This window comes from Dermacentor variabilis, chromosome 8 (assembly GCF_050947875.1).
Source record: "Dermacentor variabilis isolate Ectoservices chromosome 8, ASM5094787v1, whole genome shotgun sequence".
Taxonomy (NCBI): domain Eukaryota; kingdom Metazoa; phylum Arthropoda; class Arachnida; order Ixodida; family Ixodidae; genus Dermacentor; species Dermacentor variabilis.
The window spans coordinates 85,765,664-85,780,886 of record NC_134575.1 but is presented as its reverse complement, the minus strand read 5'-3'; the positions used below and the strand labels follow the sequence as shown (position 1 = coordinate 85,780,886).

The 15,223-nt window shown below is 42.0% G+C and overlaps 1 long non-coding RNA gene across 1 annotated transcript; it reads left to right on the top strand.

The window, feature by feature from the left end:
- Positions 1–6,837: 6,837 nt before the first annotated feature.
- Positions 6,838–14,050, top strand: LOC142590388 (uncharacterized). The gene is made up of 3 exons (XR_012830094.1): positions 6,838–7,173; positions 10,516–10,707; positions 13,897–14,050. It is a non-coding gene; the product is annotated as an uncharacterized LOC142590388 (long non-coding RNA).
- The last annotated feature ends 1,173 nt before the right edge of the window (positions 14,051–15,223 follow it).

Genomic DNA, 15,223 nt, shown 5'->3' with positions numbered 1-15,223 from the left:
GGAACGGCCTCATGCTCGCGTAATTAAAAATTTCAAAGCTGATGGATTCACTAAAGTCTGGTATTTTGTATCGCCTAGATGGCATCTCTAATAAGCCAATCTGTAAACGCAGTTCTTGTATGCATGAGGTATTCCGTCACATAGGGATAACACGAGCCAGTCTGCCAGGTTTACAGGCATCGTCTTGGCGCGCTACAGCGTGCTCAACGTTGGTAATAGCAGTTTATTCAACTCTCCATCCATTTCACCCACAAGGTAGACATCTTCAGCAGCACTATTAGATCTGTGCTCAATCCCCTGGATAGTCGTGGTTGGCTACAGTCACCAGATCGAGAGGAAGACAAACCCATCATTACGTCTCTAGCACCACAATACGCTACCTTAGCGGAGGACTCGGACTAGAGTCACCTTCGCAACATGCTTTGATTTTTTGCGGAAGGCGGCGCAACGTATACGATTTTACGACTTCCTTTCCGACCGACATTTTCTAGTACCTGTCAAAACGTTCAGGATAGCTTTATTCTGGTGATGACCTCGAATGTGTTGATCTTTGTGTTCTCTTCAAATACACACCCCTGATTTTCCGTATCCAATATATCAATCTCAGTCATCTTGCTTTTTGTATCTTTGGTGAACCGAGTGCTATTTCTCGCTAAAGTTATCGGCTTCTCCTTCCTGCAGCTCTGTATTGTGTACATCGAAAAATGAACCATAATCACCGAAGGAGGTGTTATTCTACATTCTCTTCAACGTCACTATTTAAGAAGTGACTTTTCACATGCATTTGATTATATTTACTATGGGGAATTAGAAGAGGCGCCACCTGTACGCGTCCTTCCTTTGATGACGTGCCATCGCATCAATTACTAACATGGTCCCTGGACATTGTCGAAATGAAAATTGCACTGCGCTTCAGTGACGATGGGGCAGCTTGACAGAGAGCCTTCTGGCAGGGGCTGGTCATGTTTCCTGTGTTTCTTTTTTTTTCATTTTCTAAATTTCAAATTACTCAATCCACAATATTCACTATCAGTCGGTTAGACAATGTGCTTAGTTTAGTGCCTAGATCACTTCGCAGGGAGTGAGACATCACGTTGGCTTTTCTCCTAATTGTTCTGAATTTGGAAAGGCTGGGTAAACAATATTGAAAGTCACACGCGTTCTCACTCGTGCTATGCCTGGTGCCGCATGCCTTAGACCTCTCAAAGAGCTCGCTCGCGTTGGCCCCAGACAAGCATGCTTGGGGCCCTGGCCTTACGGTACAGCAATGATTTGTACTAATAGTCAAAGCCATAATGTACTTCAAAGAGTGAAGAGTACACGAATTTTCGCAGAAGTAAAATACTTTTTCTCATAGAACTTTCTCAGAGAATACAGTTCTGAAATGAAAGGCTAGTGTTGCAACGTGGGGAACTGATATTTCTACCGCAGGGAAGATGGGAAAATAGATTATCTATTCTCGCATTGTGGGGAAGTAATGGATTTATCGAAAGTGGTAAAATGGTGGTTAAAAATAATGATTTCTATATTTTTATTATGTCTTGTATCTAGCGTTCGAAAATTTTTCATTTGCTAATGCTTCTGTTCCTTTACAGACTCTAGCACCGCCGTAAGACTGAGTAGTACTGCAATTCTGATACACGACCTGCGCGGATCAACTTCAGAGAAAGCATGACAGCGTTTATGGAGGTAAAATGCCCTCTGGTATAGATCCTGAAGTTTTAACCCCTGAGAACGCCAAGTGAATATTGAGTTTGCAGTACGACGGGTCTTTATAAGCTATACATGTCGTTGCACACTCGTAAACCATATTTACATGTGTTGTTGATGCATGTATGTGCAAATCAGGAAATGAGGAACAAGAAACCTTATCCTGACCTAACGTTTAGAAGATCGAGATGTTGGGCTCGGGGGCTAAGGTTTGATCGCTGTGTTGCACACTTGAGTTAATTTCTTTTTCTAATTCCGAGGCCCGTACTAATGCGATACCGAGACATAACTACCTACTAGAACAAAATGCCTGCGATGAGCCAAATAAATAAAATTTAAACCAAATTGGGGTTCTACGCGCCAAGCTAATGATATGATTGCATTACACGCTATAGCTGAGGACTCCGGAATAATTTTAAACACCTAGGGTTCATTCAATTGTACCTAATGCACCGTGCACGGTCCCTTTAGCATTTTGACTCTATCGAAGTGCAGGCGCTGCGACCACGATTTTATCTAGCACGATCGTGCTTGGCAGCGCAACTCCAAAGCCACTACACCAAGATGGCGGGTGAGTCGAAGAATGCTCCAGATTATTAAATAGTGTGACATTGGTTGTATCACACTTCAAGATGTGGGCAGGTGCCCCTTAATTTCCATTACCCCTACTAAGTATACGCTGGCAAAAGTTACCAATATTGGCTAGGAGAAAAAGCTTACATAGGTATAGTGATGCGTGTACTTATTTGATTGAGTAAAGATGCCAGCTGTTGTAAAGGCCCTACTTAATCAAGGAGTAGAGGAGGCTTACATATATACCTTGGAATATATCTACAAATATTCCACAGCTATACTAATTATGCACAAGAAAACTAGGAAGATACCCAGGAGACAATATCTGCAACGTTATTAACTGCGTGCTTGGAAGAAGTATTCACGCTATTATATTCGTACGGCTCAGGGGTAATGACCAATGGCGAATACATCAGCGCCCTTCGTTTGACAGATGACATTGTCCTATTCCGCAACAATGGGGACATGTTACAACAAATGATTGAGCACCTTAACAAAGAGAGTGCAAGAGTGGCGTTGAAGATTAATATGCAGAAAGTAAAGATAATGATCAATAGCCTGCAAAGGGAACAAGAGTTCAGGATCGCCAGTCAGCTTCTAGAATGTGCGATTGAGCACGTTTACCTAGGACAATTACACACACAGGGTGCCCTGATCACGAGAAGGAAATTTCAAGAATAAAATTGGTTGAAGGTTCTTACCGGAAGCTTACCATTATCACTAAAAAGAGACGATTAGTCACCAAGCTTACCATTATCACTGCAAGGTCGTGCGAACGATGGTCGATCGTTATGAAAGAGATGAGCACAAGGACTGTACTGGCAAAAGTCGTGGTATCAGTATAATACCTATGGAAGCAAGTGTTTTTGAATTTATAGATGCTGTTCTTTGTCACCACACATATGAGCATCAAATGAGATGTCCTCTTCCTGGTGTTTCATTTCTAATTTCTTTAAGAACTTTTGGGATTCAAAAGCTTTAAAATAATAACGACACAAAGTACTTGCGATGTATCATGCAAATAATGTCATTTACACTAAATAAAAGACGTCAGTAGATACGAAAGCCAGGCTATCATCGGCGCCCTGTGTTGTGTGAGGAGTTTACCTAAATGTTCACGCACATGATGTTCTGTAGTATAAGACCAATGAATGTAATCAAAAATGCTTGTTTTGTCATGAATTTTTACCCTCTGAGAATGATAACTCGTGATCCAGTAAAAGTTATCTCGCCACTTGCTGATGAAATTTACCTTCCAATAGACAAGTAGCGTTGCAAGAGCAGGTAGTCTTAAGGCCGGAAAGCGCTGTGGGCTACTGTTGCCCCTCGGAGCAATCATATGTGCTTGCTATAAATCAGTTTTCATTGACGCTTTCCCTCACTTTGTACGGATGGTATTGTGGTCGAGTATAATGGGCCAGAACAGGAGACTGTAATCAAGTATGGGTTATTCACGGAGAGATTATAATCATGTCAGGGTACTTGGGGGATCAGTTTTTAGGTATGGAATGGTTTCCATCTGGTCCGAGAGGCGGAGAAGCGTCGTCTGACGGGAAGCTATTCATTTGTTGCTTGTTGTGTAGATGCCTCTTTGCATACCATCAGCGTGTACAATATGGATAAATATAATCTTCCTCCAGCTTAACACGCCTTCTGAATAGGTATATGTCACGATACCCATTAACTCTATTTGTGGACGTAGTAAGCTGTAATGTTGGTATGTAATTCCATATGATGCCCTCTTCCTGGATTTTGCAACGGTGTTTGGCACAGTTCCGAATCGTAGGCGTCTTCGAACATTTTCCCGGTTCCATCCTAATCCTGTTCTTTAGGACCGTATACGTAATACTAGGCAGGAAATAATACATGTGTGCTAACCAGGACATGGAAACAAACTGGGAATTAGCCTAAAAACTTAGCTTAACTGCAATTTCGAGCTCAGCTGGAACGCAAGCCAGCCGTTCTTTTCCCTCTATATATTAACCAAAACTTATTGGTGGAGCCATCACGAACCGGACTGACAAATGGCTGAAGATACCATGCAGACACAGTGTACACTATTAAAAAAAAGAGAGTCAAGAGAGGGTCACTGCTACGTAGACTCTCTTTTTTCAGTCACTGACTACCTTTCTTTCCAACGGTAGTCACAAAACGAAGTCAGGATGGACGCATGAAATGGAGGAGTCCCATGCTGCTTGAAGGGAGTCAGTGAAAGGTACATATGATGTTATAGGTTGCAACAAATATGAATTCATTAGTTCACTCAATCAAATAACTCATTGACTATACCAAAGAAAACAGCATAATATGTTACTCGAGTTCAACCCTATAGCCGCAAAAAGTTAAACGTGTTTCATTCAGTGCTGCATAATCAGCATAACAAGAAATAGAAATTGTTTTTTTTTAAATTATTTAGTAAGAAATAATAGAAGCAGGATGGTGAAACGCCAAACTCCAAAAGTGGAAACTCTGGATGGTATATATGCAACACACTGTACTATAATAAATATTTCGTATATAGATATACCTTAACGGGGCAGTACATAAATATTGATTGAACATGCACAGAATGGAAAATGAGAAATGAAAACATAACAAGAATATACGCACAATGTCAACAGAACACAAAATGTGAAGTACACCACGTAGAGTTCATGACATAAGGCTAAGCAAATATTACTATTTTTATTGAAACAACACCAAGTGACATCTGGGTGCCACCTCCTCTGCCAGATAAAGATCTGACACTCTGGTAATACCTCATCTCCTGGCCTCGCTCTACAGACTACATTGCCTTTAGATACCTTAAATTCATATCGATGTCTTCTGAATTCAACAAGTCCCACCTTGTCTAACAAGAACAGAACCTCATCCTGAGCAGCAAAAATACATGCAATCTGTGCAAATGGTGGGTCGTCTCCCTTACCCGCCGTAGTTGCTCAGTGGCTATGGTGTTGGGTTGCTGAGCACAAGGTCGCGGGATCGAACCCCGGCCACGGCGGCCGCATTTCGATGGCGGCGAAATGCGAAAACACCCGTTTACTTAGATTTAGGTGCACATTAAAGAACCCCAGGTGGTCGAAATTTTCGGAGTCAGCTCCACTACGACGTGCCTCATAATCGGAAAGTGGTTTTGGCACGTAAAACCCCATAGGTCAATTTCGTCTCCCTTGGCCGTTACATGCACATTTCCCACATGGTATGCCATATGCGACCTAGTGACTGACTTTACCTGCCATACGTTACCTGCAGCACACGCTCCTCAATGCACGTATGTAAAACAGATCTTTGCATAGGTTTCAGGCGTGACATGGTGTGGCGTTGGTTGAAGACAATCTCACTAAATTCATAGCTTTGCGAAAGTTGGCGAGGCTCTGCAAGTGTTTTACATATGTTTTTGAAATTTTTCGTGTTTGATGCCACGTTCTTAAAGTACTGGTGATTAACCTCGAACCTCATGCACAACATTTGTTTGAGTGGTCCGAAAAGAGAGAACATACGTGGGTAGTGCACAAGGTGACGCAATTTTGGAATTATGCGAGCTTCTGGGTAGCGGGTAGCGAATGAACGGAGAAATTCTTGAATTTCCAGCTTCATATAAACGAGGGACTCTGAGGGAAGCTCATCAGACAGAAATATGTCTACAACTTCTCTGAGTAGGAGGCAAACCTCCCACTCTTCGTTTCGCTCTAAGTTTAGAAGCGACAATCTGCGGCAAAAGTCTGAAAAGGCACCACACAACTCAGGGCTGTCCAGAGGGCCCGTGTGACGGCAGAGGGGCTCGGCCTCTCTTTACCGACGTGGGAGCGGCCCGCATCAGTCCCAGACTGATCCCTCAGGACCTAAATAAAGTTCTTCATACCATGCCTTACCACTTCTGTGAAGCAGTGCCTTTTAGCGGGGCATTGCCTCGTACGAAGCCTTCTGTGGGTTGTGGTGGTCTGTTTCTACGATCATTGCGGCTATAATGGAATGTGCAAACTTCGTGCACTGTGCAGCAAACCGCTGTGCAAAAAAATGTGCAAACGCTACGCTGTTCTTGCTCAAATTTTGCAGAGCAATCGCATTTTGGCGTCGACATTACACTTCACACAGTTAATTGCCTTGTTTATAAGAAAAAAATGCAAATTTGCCTGCGCCCACGATGATGCAAGCAGCTGCCGCGACGGCAGTAGCATAAACTTGTGTCGCCGCCTGCCGTTAGCTGCAAAAAGCAGCGTCTTATGGTGGGGGGGGGGAACAGTTGCCTGTTCCAGGAGCGGGCAACACACGGTAGCGCTCCCCCAAATGCTGCTTTCTGCAGCTGACGGCAGGTGGCGACACAAGTTTATGATTGCACCGTCGCGCCAGCAGCTCGCATTCTCATAAGCGCCGGGAATTTGGCATTTAAGATAAAATCAGGTAATTAACTGTGCTAAGTGTTGTACTAAACGAAGTAGACGCCAAAATGTGATCGTTCTGCAAAATTTGAGCATGGATAGTGTGGCGGTGAGCGGAATATCGTTTTGCGAACGCGCGCAGCGAAACCCTGTACAGTGGCTGTCTTATGGCTTTCGTATTTACGTCGACTTTGGATTCGCAACCGTGAGAAGCGCGGCAACGGCTTCTTGGAATCTGAAATCACGGCGGTAAACGAGTATCTAAACGCGAGTGGTATTCTTGCTTGCGTTGCGCCTGTGAAACCTGACAGCGGTGGCAGCATGTCGTCCGATCCGCCTTCACCTGAACGCTCGCCGACTGATTGCGGAAGAAGCGGTTAGCCTCGTTTCGCACGGGCCATCAAAGAAAATCGTGAAGCTCACAGGCGCCTGGAAACTCGCCGACCCCCACGAAAGCCTGCTGACAGGAGGGTTCGCGTACCTGATGACAGGCAACGATCTTCTCATACAGGTGAGCGTAAATGTACTGCGCGTTATGGAGCGCAAAGAGGATTTGGTCATTGTTTGGTTCATATGGGAAAAGTGGCAACAGTATGCGTAGCGGAAATGTCGAGCACGATTAGTAAGCTGTTCGGTTGCCGCGCGTTGAACTGGGAGATCGAGTGTTACGAAATTGCCCTGTGCCACTTCACTGTGCTGCCAACTACAAATATTTTTGTTTCGTCGCAGCCAATGCACTTGACCTTAAATTGAGAAGTGTAGCGCATAATTGCCCGTACGAACAGAACGTTGCTGAACTATAATTATTGCCGTGTCGAGAAGCCGGAAGGAAACTAGCCTTTTTCAGGACTTCCATCCTCTGAAAACTTGTGTGGCTGGTTTACTACTGATATTGAGGTCAGGTGTGCAATCGCTACCCTATTTGGTGGGACAAGTTGAAGTAGTAGCCGTTTCAGTCAATGTAATGGTGCTTTAGTTAACGTAAGTGGCCGTAGTATGCCATATTCTGCAAATTTCTGCAGCGTTTATTCTATAAAACAGACAAGACGAGTAAAACATACTTGTTGTTTGCCTATTCAATCTCTGCCATCATTTTTAAGCTGCAGGAATCACGCAGCAATGAAGGTAAATTGAACCAACTGAGGCAAAAAGTTGTTGGTATTTTCAGCAATAGAACTATGAGAACCATGTGCAATCAGCAATATGGTTCTATCTTTGTGAAATCATCTGTTCTTATATACTGATGGTTGCTGACGTTGTTAAATAAGCTCAGCCTTGTTTGCTTAATCTGTTCTGTAGTTAGCTCACACATGGGCAGCAGGATTAGTGCCGTGCTATGCTGTGATGGCTCCAAATAACAAACCTGTTCGGGACAGCACAGCAACCATAGAAAAGGCTGTTTAATTAATCAATGCCAGTTCAGTGTCCAATGCTTCACTCGTAATGTGCAAAACTATTGATAAACCATCTGGGTGTGCCTTCAGATCTTCAACGACCGGTTCCAGTACTACGTCGACATAGGGGAAAGCGCAACAGTGTATGATGGAGCACTGATTAACTTGGTTGTTTCCCCAAGCGACTCCAAAGCATCAGAGGCACCAAAAAAGCCGTATGCACCCTGTCTTATCCAATCTGTACTCGTACATTAACTCTGTACAATATTAAGTCTGTCGTATGCTGGAAGGCTATAATAGCGGTATTTGAGCAGTACTTTAAAGAGCCCCTCACCAGGCCACATAGCTAATTTAATTATATGCTGGAAGTTGTTAGGTGCCCTCTTGGGGGCGTTCTACCGCAAAAATTTTCAGATTGGCTCAATAATAGCCGAGATAGAAATATTTCTGTGCCGCAAACCCATGGTTTAAGGAGGTGAGCGTCACCACCAAAAAGAATGCTTGGATGTCACTTGCCAAGCCACTAGTGGAGAAAAGGGCGTATGTTGTTCCGTACATGCATGAAATGGCCCACGATTTAAAGAAAGTCGCCAGCAAGTACAAAGTACCTATTATTTTCTTGGCTCCATGGAAGCTTACTGGCCTGTCCCCACGCATCTCAGACCCACAGAAGCTGACCCTTCGCGGTAAAAGTCATGCAAGGTCGTATGTGACTTGCACGGTCAGAATGGTGTACGAAATTCCACTTAATTGCGGCAGGGTGCATATCAACCACACAGGCTGTTGCATCAACGATTTGGCAAGGGAACATGAGCTGTCTGTCAGGAATAAGATAAGTGCACATTTGCCTATGCACTGCAATTCCCACACGTGTGAGCCATATCTTTTCCATATCCGCATTCTTGGTAAAAGTAAAGATTCTCTGGCATGGGAATTAACGGAGGCTTGTTTCATCAGCATGAAACGTGACGTCTATGTCAGCGATACATCTGTGGCTTGCAGTGAACTGGACAACAGTTTCTGCACTGTATGACTGAATAATGATGCAAACTTGTTTGGGTATTGCGTGCAAACATATGTGCGCACATGGCCACCTTCACCTATAAATATGATCCTGTTTGCTTTCAATAAAATAGTTGCAGGTGACACTCATTCCTGTCCTAAAGCTTTTTTCTGCCCTTGGTTGCAGCTTAACTTTGGGGAATAAGCTCATTGGAATTTAGTAAACAAATAAATGCATGCCATAGGAGCAATTTCACTATGTAAAAACAAAAAGTTTTTTTCCCCCTAATATTTTTATGTATCGATATAGTCCTAGTTCCACTTTTATAGCATACCACTGTCCTTGTTAAATATTGGAATGCTCTGCTAATCATAGATATGACAAATGAGGCGTATTTATGAAAACATAAAAACAAAAAGCTGCAATACATTTTTTAAAAATTTTGTGCAATCTAGACAGCCCAAATAAAACTGATGATATATGAAGAACTTAAGAAGCACAATCATGTTCGTGACTCCTCAATCCTTCCATATCACCTTCCTTTCAAAGTCTTACCCGACCTTGATGTTTGTATCTATCTCAGTAGCTCAGATTTATTTAATGCTGAGGGCAAATTTGTCTTCCTGTTTGAAATAATGGCCATGTTTCACAAAAAGACCTTATAAGCAGAGGCACCAAGAAGTTATCAGAAAAAAAGATAAATTGATTGAAATATTCATTCTGTGGCCACCAGAAATGCAATAGGGAGTTAGTAATGTTTGGATAAACACAAGCAGTCTAGTTTTTGTATTCGAGAACCAGAATGTTCTAGTATATTTTTGTGCTATCCTATCATCCTTGGCCTTTTTCTGACCTACTTTTGTTCTCTGTTGATGTTCCCAAGACTTAGCTAGTCTAGACTTGGCACTTTATGGCCCTGTGCTTGTCCTTCACAAAGCAATACCTCTGTTGACAATGTAGCTAGCAACAAGTTTTTCCTCAAAAGGAATGTTTGCAGGTGCATCAGTCTGGTTTCTTTTTTCACCTTGGTGGGGGGAGCTTTTTGCTCATGGTGTGCATGTCTGTGAAGGAACCAGTAATGCGCCTTCCTTGTGCATGGTACCAATGCGAAAAGGGGGAGAGGGGTCATGATGTGTTGGTAAGGAGGTATTTGTATAGGGGGAGGTAAAATTCCTCTCCATATTTGGTCTTAACAACCCATTCATGCTGTAATGAGTCGGTTGTCTCAGTCAGTGATTTTTTCTGTTTGTACATCATTATCCCTGAACAGCAACGGGCTCCATTTGCCTTGGCAAATGTGCCCTTATTTACGAAGAGCCCTTCCTGTATTCATGGCTCGTCACTAACTTTAGTTGGGAAATTTGAGCATGTGGAGTGATAGTCTGTGATACCATATCTTTCGTTTTTCTAGCACTGGATTTTGTTATTGATTTCAATTAATACTCCTCTTTTTAAGGCTGTCTGGTAGTGCAGTTGAACATGTGGAGAATGCAGTGAAAGGACAGTACAAGGAATTGTCAACATACACACTGCCTCCGATGCCCATTGATGTTGCTGCACACCTCTGAAATATCACAGCAGGAGACATGCCTGACAATCTTCGAAAGAAAGTTGAATGGATTGCCTACAATTTGTCATGTCAGACAATGTAAGTCACAACAATTATGTACCTGGATGCATAGGTCAGCAAAATAATGAGAACTCACTCACACTCACCAAAATTCTACTCAGTTGGGCTTGTTCGGGCTAAGACTCACCGAAATTCGAGTCAGCCGGACTCACTGAGACTCACTTTCGAAATCAGTCTGAGTGAGTCAACTCATGCATCAGTTTGCCGACCTATGCCAGATGTAAATAAAGTTGGGATTGAATGTACTTCATGAGAATTCATTCCACAGCAAGTGTCTCAATTATGTTCGGTCACACATTTTTCCCAACCTTGTATTGCCATATGAATGTTAAGCACAATGTTAATTAGAAAGGGTATGGCCCTCCATTATCATGCGGTTACGTCACTGAGGCAAGTGGGAGGTGTCTATAATCAAAACAAGTTTTTGTTGTCTAATTCATAATTATAACTTTGTTTTTGGGCAGTTCCCCTCGAAAACTCTCGATAACTGAGGGGAAAACATTTTTTTCCCTAAAGCTTTGCATTGGGGCAGTGAGCAATGTCCAAATTGTTTAGTGCCTTTTAAGCGTTTAGCAGTGTATATGGCATTGTTGGTAGAAAATGTTTTTATCACTAATACATTGTTGACTAGTCCTGAATTACAGTTCACTCATTTCCTGACCTCAAAATTTAAATATTCAGTGGCAATGTCGACATTGAAGCCCTGAGCCCATTTTTAAAATTTTAGCTCACAACACGAACCCTAACAATTCCAGCGCTACATTTAATGTGTGTATACAATACCAAGTGAATTGGATGGAAAGACAGTTGTGGCTAGTTGAATTGGTACAGCGCTGCATGTGTCATGTGAAATTTGTGGGTTCGCTTACCACCAGCAGCATTTCTTCTGCTTCCATTCCTTTTTTCTTCACAAAAAACAGTCATGAGACCTACAGAAAGGTTAACGCTCAGTCATAATTTGTCATGCTTCAATGGAGCAATATCCTCCGTGGCTTCCTTGCCATGAGTCTCGGGTTAATGAGTGGGTGAGGGGGCCAGAATGATCCGTTGGATAAAGCTTCTTTAGCTGCTGGTTACAGCTCTTATAGGTAGCGTACACCATAAAGGTAAATGAGTACATAGACAGAAGTGCCAACTGTCAACTGAGATGTTATTACCAAATGTGCCAAATTTACACAAGCGAGTGAAAGAGCTTTCTCAAAAACATTAACTTCTGAAGCTAGAAACAATAAAAACAGACGAGTGGGCAAAAAATGAACAACGCAGAAAATTGTGATACACAAAAAAATGTAAGATTGCATCACAAATACAGGCCGTTCACGTGACTTCCAGAAAACCTTTAGCTCGTTTTATGATAAGGCAATCAGAAAGGCATCTGCAAGGTCAAGAGTAAGATTTGGCATGTTGGCTCCACATAAAAGGTTGTGCACGAAATTTCTCTATGCGCCGCTTGTCACATGGGGCAGACTGCCAGATGCCTTCATGAGAGGTTGTGCGAACATGCATATAATGTGCGCAATGGCAGAGCAAGTTCTTTTGGCACATCATGCTAGTATGCGTGGCTGCACTTCTTGGTTTGAAAGAATGTCAGTTATTCACAAGTCCAAGGATGGTCATACCCATATCATACCTGAAGTAGCACAATTGGCGTGGGAACAGAGTGCGTGCATCAGCAAGCCATCCATTGCCTTATCAGGAAGAGAGCTCATGTTTCTGGGAAGTCAAACCTACGGCCAGCATTTTTTATACGACTCTACATTTCTTCGTGTGTCTCTTGATGGTCTGCTTTGTTTTGTGTAACAAAGCAGACCTTCAAGAATTTACACTATTTTGTGTAAATTCGCAATCAAACATCCACTGGTAATCAGTGCTTGTCTCTACCTCCTCGTTTAACATTTGCACTGTACACTCACGATAATAAATCAACAACTAGCTTAATAAGCTGCCCTGCTAAATTCTTATAGGAGATGCTCCTTCAAGATTGTATTCATGGCTAATTTTCCCTTGTGTGCATATTTTAGTAATAAGCTAATTTGAAATGTTAATTAAAACTGTTTATAACATCTTGTTTGGTGAAAGTATTTTAAGAGTTTGTGAACTCTGGTCATGATTATCAGTTTATCTTGGCTATTGCAGGACAAAAGATTTAAATGTTACCCCTGCCCTGTGTCACATCCATCCGATCAATTCTCAAACCTCGGTCTTGTCACGCACCTAATGCTTTCATGGTGCAGTTTACTTAAGTTCTCTCACCTGATGAATCACAGTTCAACTGTTCGATATTATTTCATGGAAATGGTTGCGCTACAGTGCTGTTGCATATTGTTTTTTTGTGTATTGTTTTATGTGGAAGGTTGATGCATGCTTTTCGAAACATCAGGTACCCAAATAAATTGTGCAATGTTTCTGCAAGGAGCCTCGTAAACTCGTACCCAGCACTGAGGGACACATCGGAGCCTGGCCATGTTACAGCATTTTCTCTTCATTTTCCTTCATTTTGATTTCTTTTGCACATTTAGATGTTAAGAATATCCTGGCCAAGGCGGCCACATTTCGATGGGGGCATAATTAAAAAACATCCGTGTACTAAGATTTAGGTGTACGTTAAAGAACGCCAGGTGATCCGAATTTTGCGGAGTCTCCCACTACGTCATGCCTCTTAATCAGATCGTGGTTTTGGTGCATAAAACCCCATAATTTTTTTTACGTTATGCATGCTGCCTTTCTTAGCACTTTGTGAAGTTTATGACCATCCTTGCTTGCAGCTGTTCAGGTCTGTGTGCTTGTGATTGAGTAGAGATGTGGTGGTTTTAAAGCTTTGCAGCTTAAGTAAATATGAAGATATCAACAGCACCTCTGCATCTGGTATGCATATGGCCACCTCTTGTAAAATTAATTGCATGCTCAGCTAAATATATATTTGGTTAAATAATATAGTTTTGTACTTTCGCAGTTTTCATGCTATAAAGTTTTGACCAACACCAATACTGAAAGTAATTCTCAGATATTGTGTTGAAAGGTGTGCTAAAATAGCTCACTTGGTACTTTTTGGAACATGAAGGAAACAGCGGAAAAAGCAAGCTAAGGTTACGGCAACTCCATGCTTAACTGTGTGCTGTGTTTGCAGTTTTTTTCACAACCTGAAAACTGGAAGTCATTGAACTGTTGATTAGGTGCATAAAGTCAATTGCTTTCATTTCGTACCAGTTCTCGTGGTATATGTGCCTAAGAAGCAAGTAGAAAAACATGCGAAAGTGAATGCCACCAGGATGCCCTGAAGTGGATGCAGAAGTGAAAGCAAGAAAGGCAAGCAAAAGTTGTGACACATGCTCAAAATCTAGATTTCGAAGACAGGTGATCAGCTGCAAGTTTGCATGCATATTTCATTCATTAGATAAACTGACTCTCCTTTCTTTGTTATGTGACTTAGTTGAAACATTTAGTTGCTGCTCTCAATGTACTTGTTCATATCATTTATATTTTTTCTTTAACAAATGCAAATATGCAATCAGGCTATAGCAACTATATCTGCATTGCTGTCATCAGAGATTTTGTAGGTGATTAAAGGAGCAAAATATCATATGGCATCGCCACCTAGAGTGAAACATTAGTTCAAGATGTAGTGGTAGATGCATTTATAGACTAGTAATACAGCATTCATACTGTAATCTATATTGATATACATGCTAAGATGTAGTGAAAGGTGTGTGGCTATGCTACTCTGACACTTGAGTTGTTTTAACCCTTCATTGAGGAGTTCTGCATACAGCATACCAAAAAATAATAATTTTTCTTGCTGGTTTTTGCCATTGAGTAAGACGTTTCTTGTGAAATGTCTTGAGCCAACACTGATTGACTGGCAGCAAGTGTCATTTGTCGGTTTAGACCAGGAACACAGGATGGAAAAAAACAGTTAGGCATGCGACTCGCTTTCTTTTGAAAGCACGGTCAGAGGAGACAGACCGGTGCGAGATCTCCTGCTGTAGTGATGTTAGACACACAATGCGAAGAAATGTAGGACCATAGTACACATATGCAAAGAGCTCTCTGTACAAATTCCAAATGCAGCCATACGTGGCTTGGGGAGAAGCTCACTTCCAGTTTTATTCCCCCAAATTACTAAAGAAGCTTCTACAAAATACTCATTCTTTTTGCTGATTATGCTTATTCTCGATGTCTTTTGCACATTTACATATAAAATAATTTTTTTTTATATTTATATGTGCGGTCATTAAAGGGTTAAACAAATAAAGTGGTTCCAATGAATGTGAATGTATAACTTTAGCGACTCTTGTCGCAATGAGTTGATCATTCCACAATGTAGTCTCCATGAGCATTGAGACATTTGTCCCACTGACTAACAAGTCGCGTGATTCCCGTCTCATAGATATTCTTGGGCTTTTGCTTCAAAAAGTCTGTAACTGACTCCTTCACGTCATAGTCCTACACGAATCTGGCTTCCTTGAGCTGTTTTTTTCTATAGCCCCAAATTGTGAAAGTCACAAGGCGACAGGTCTGGGCTGTATGGTGGATG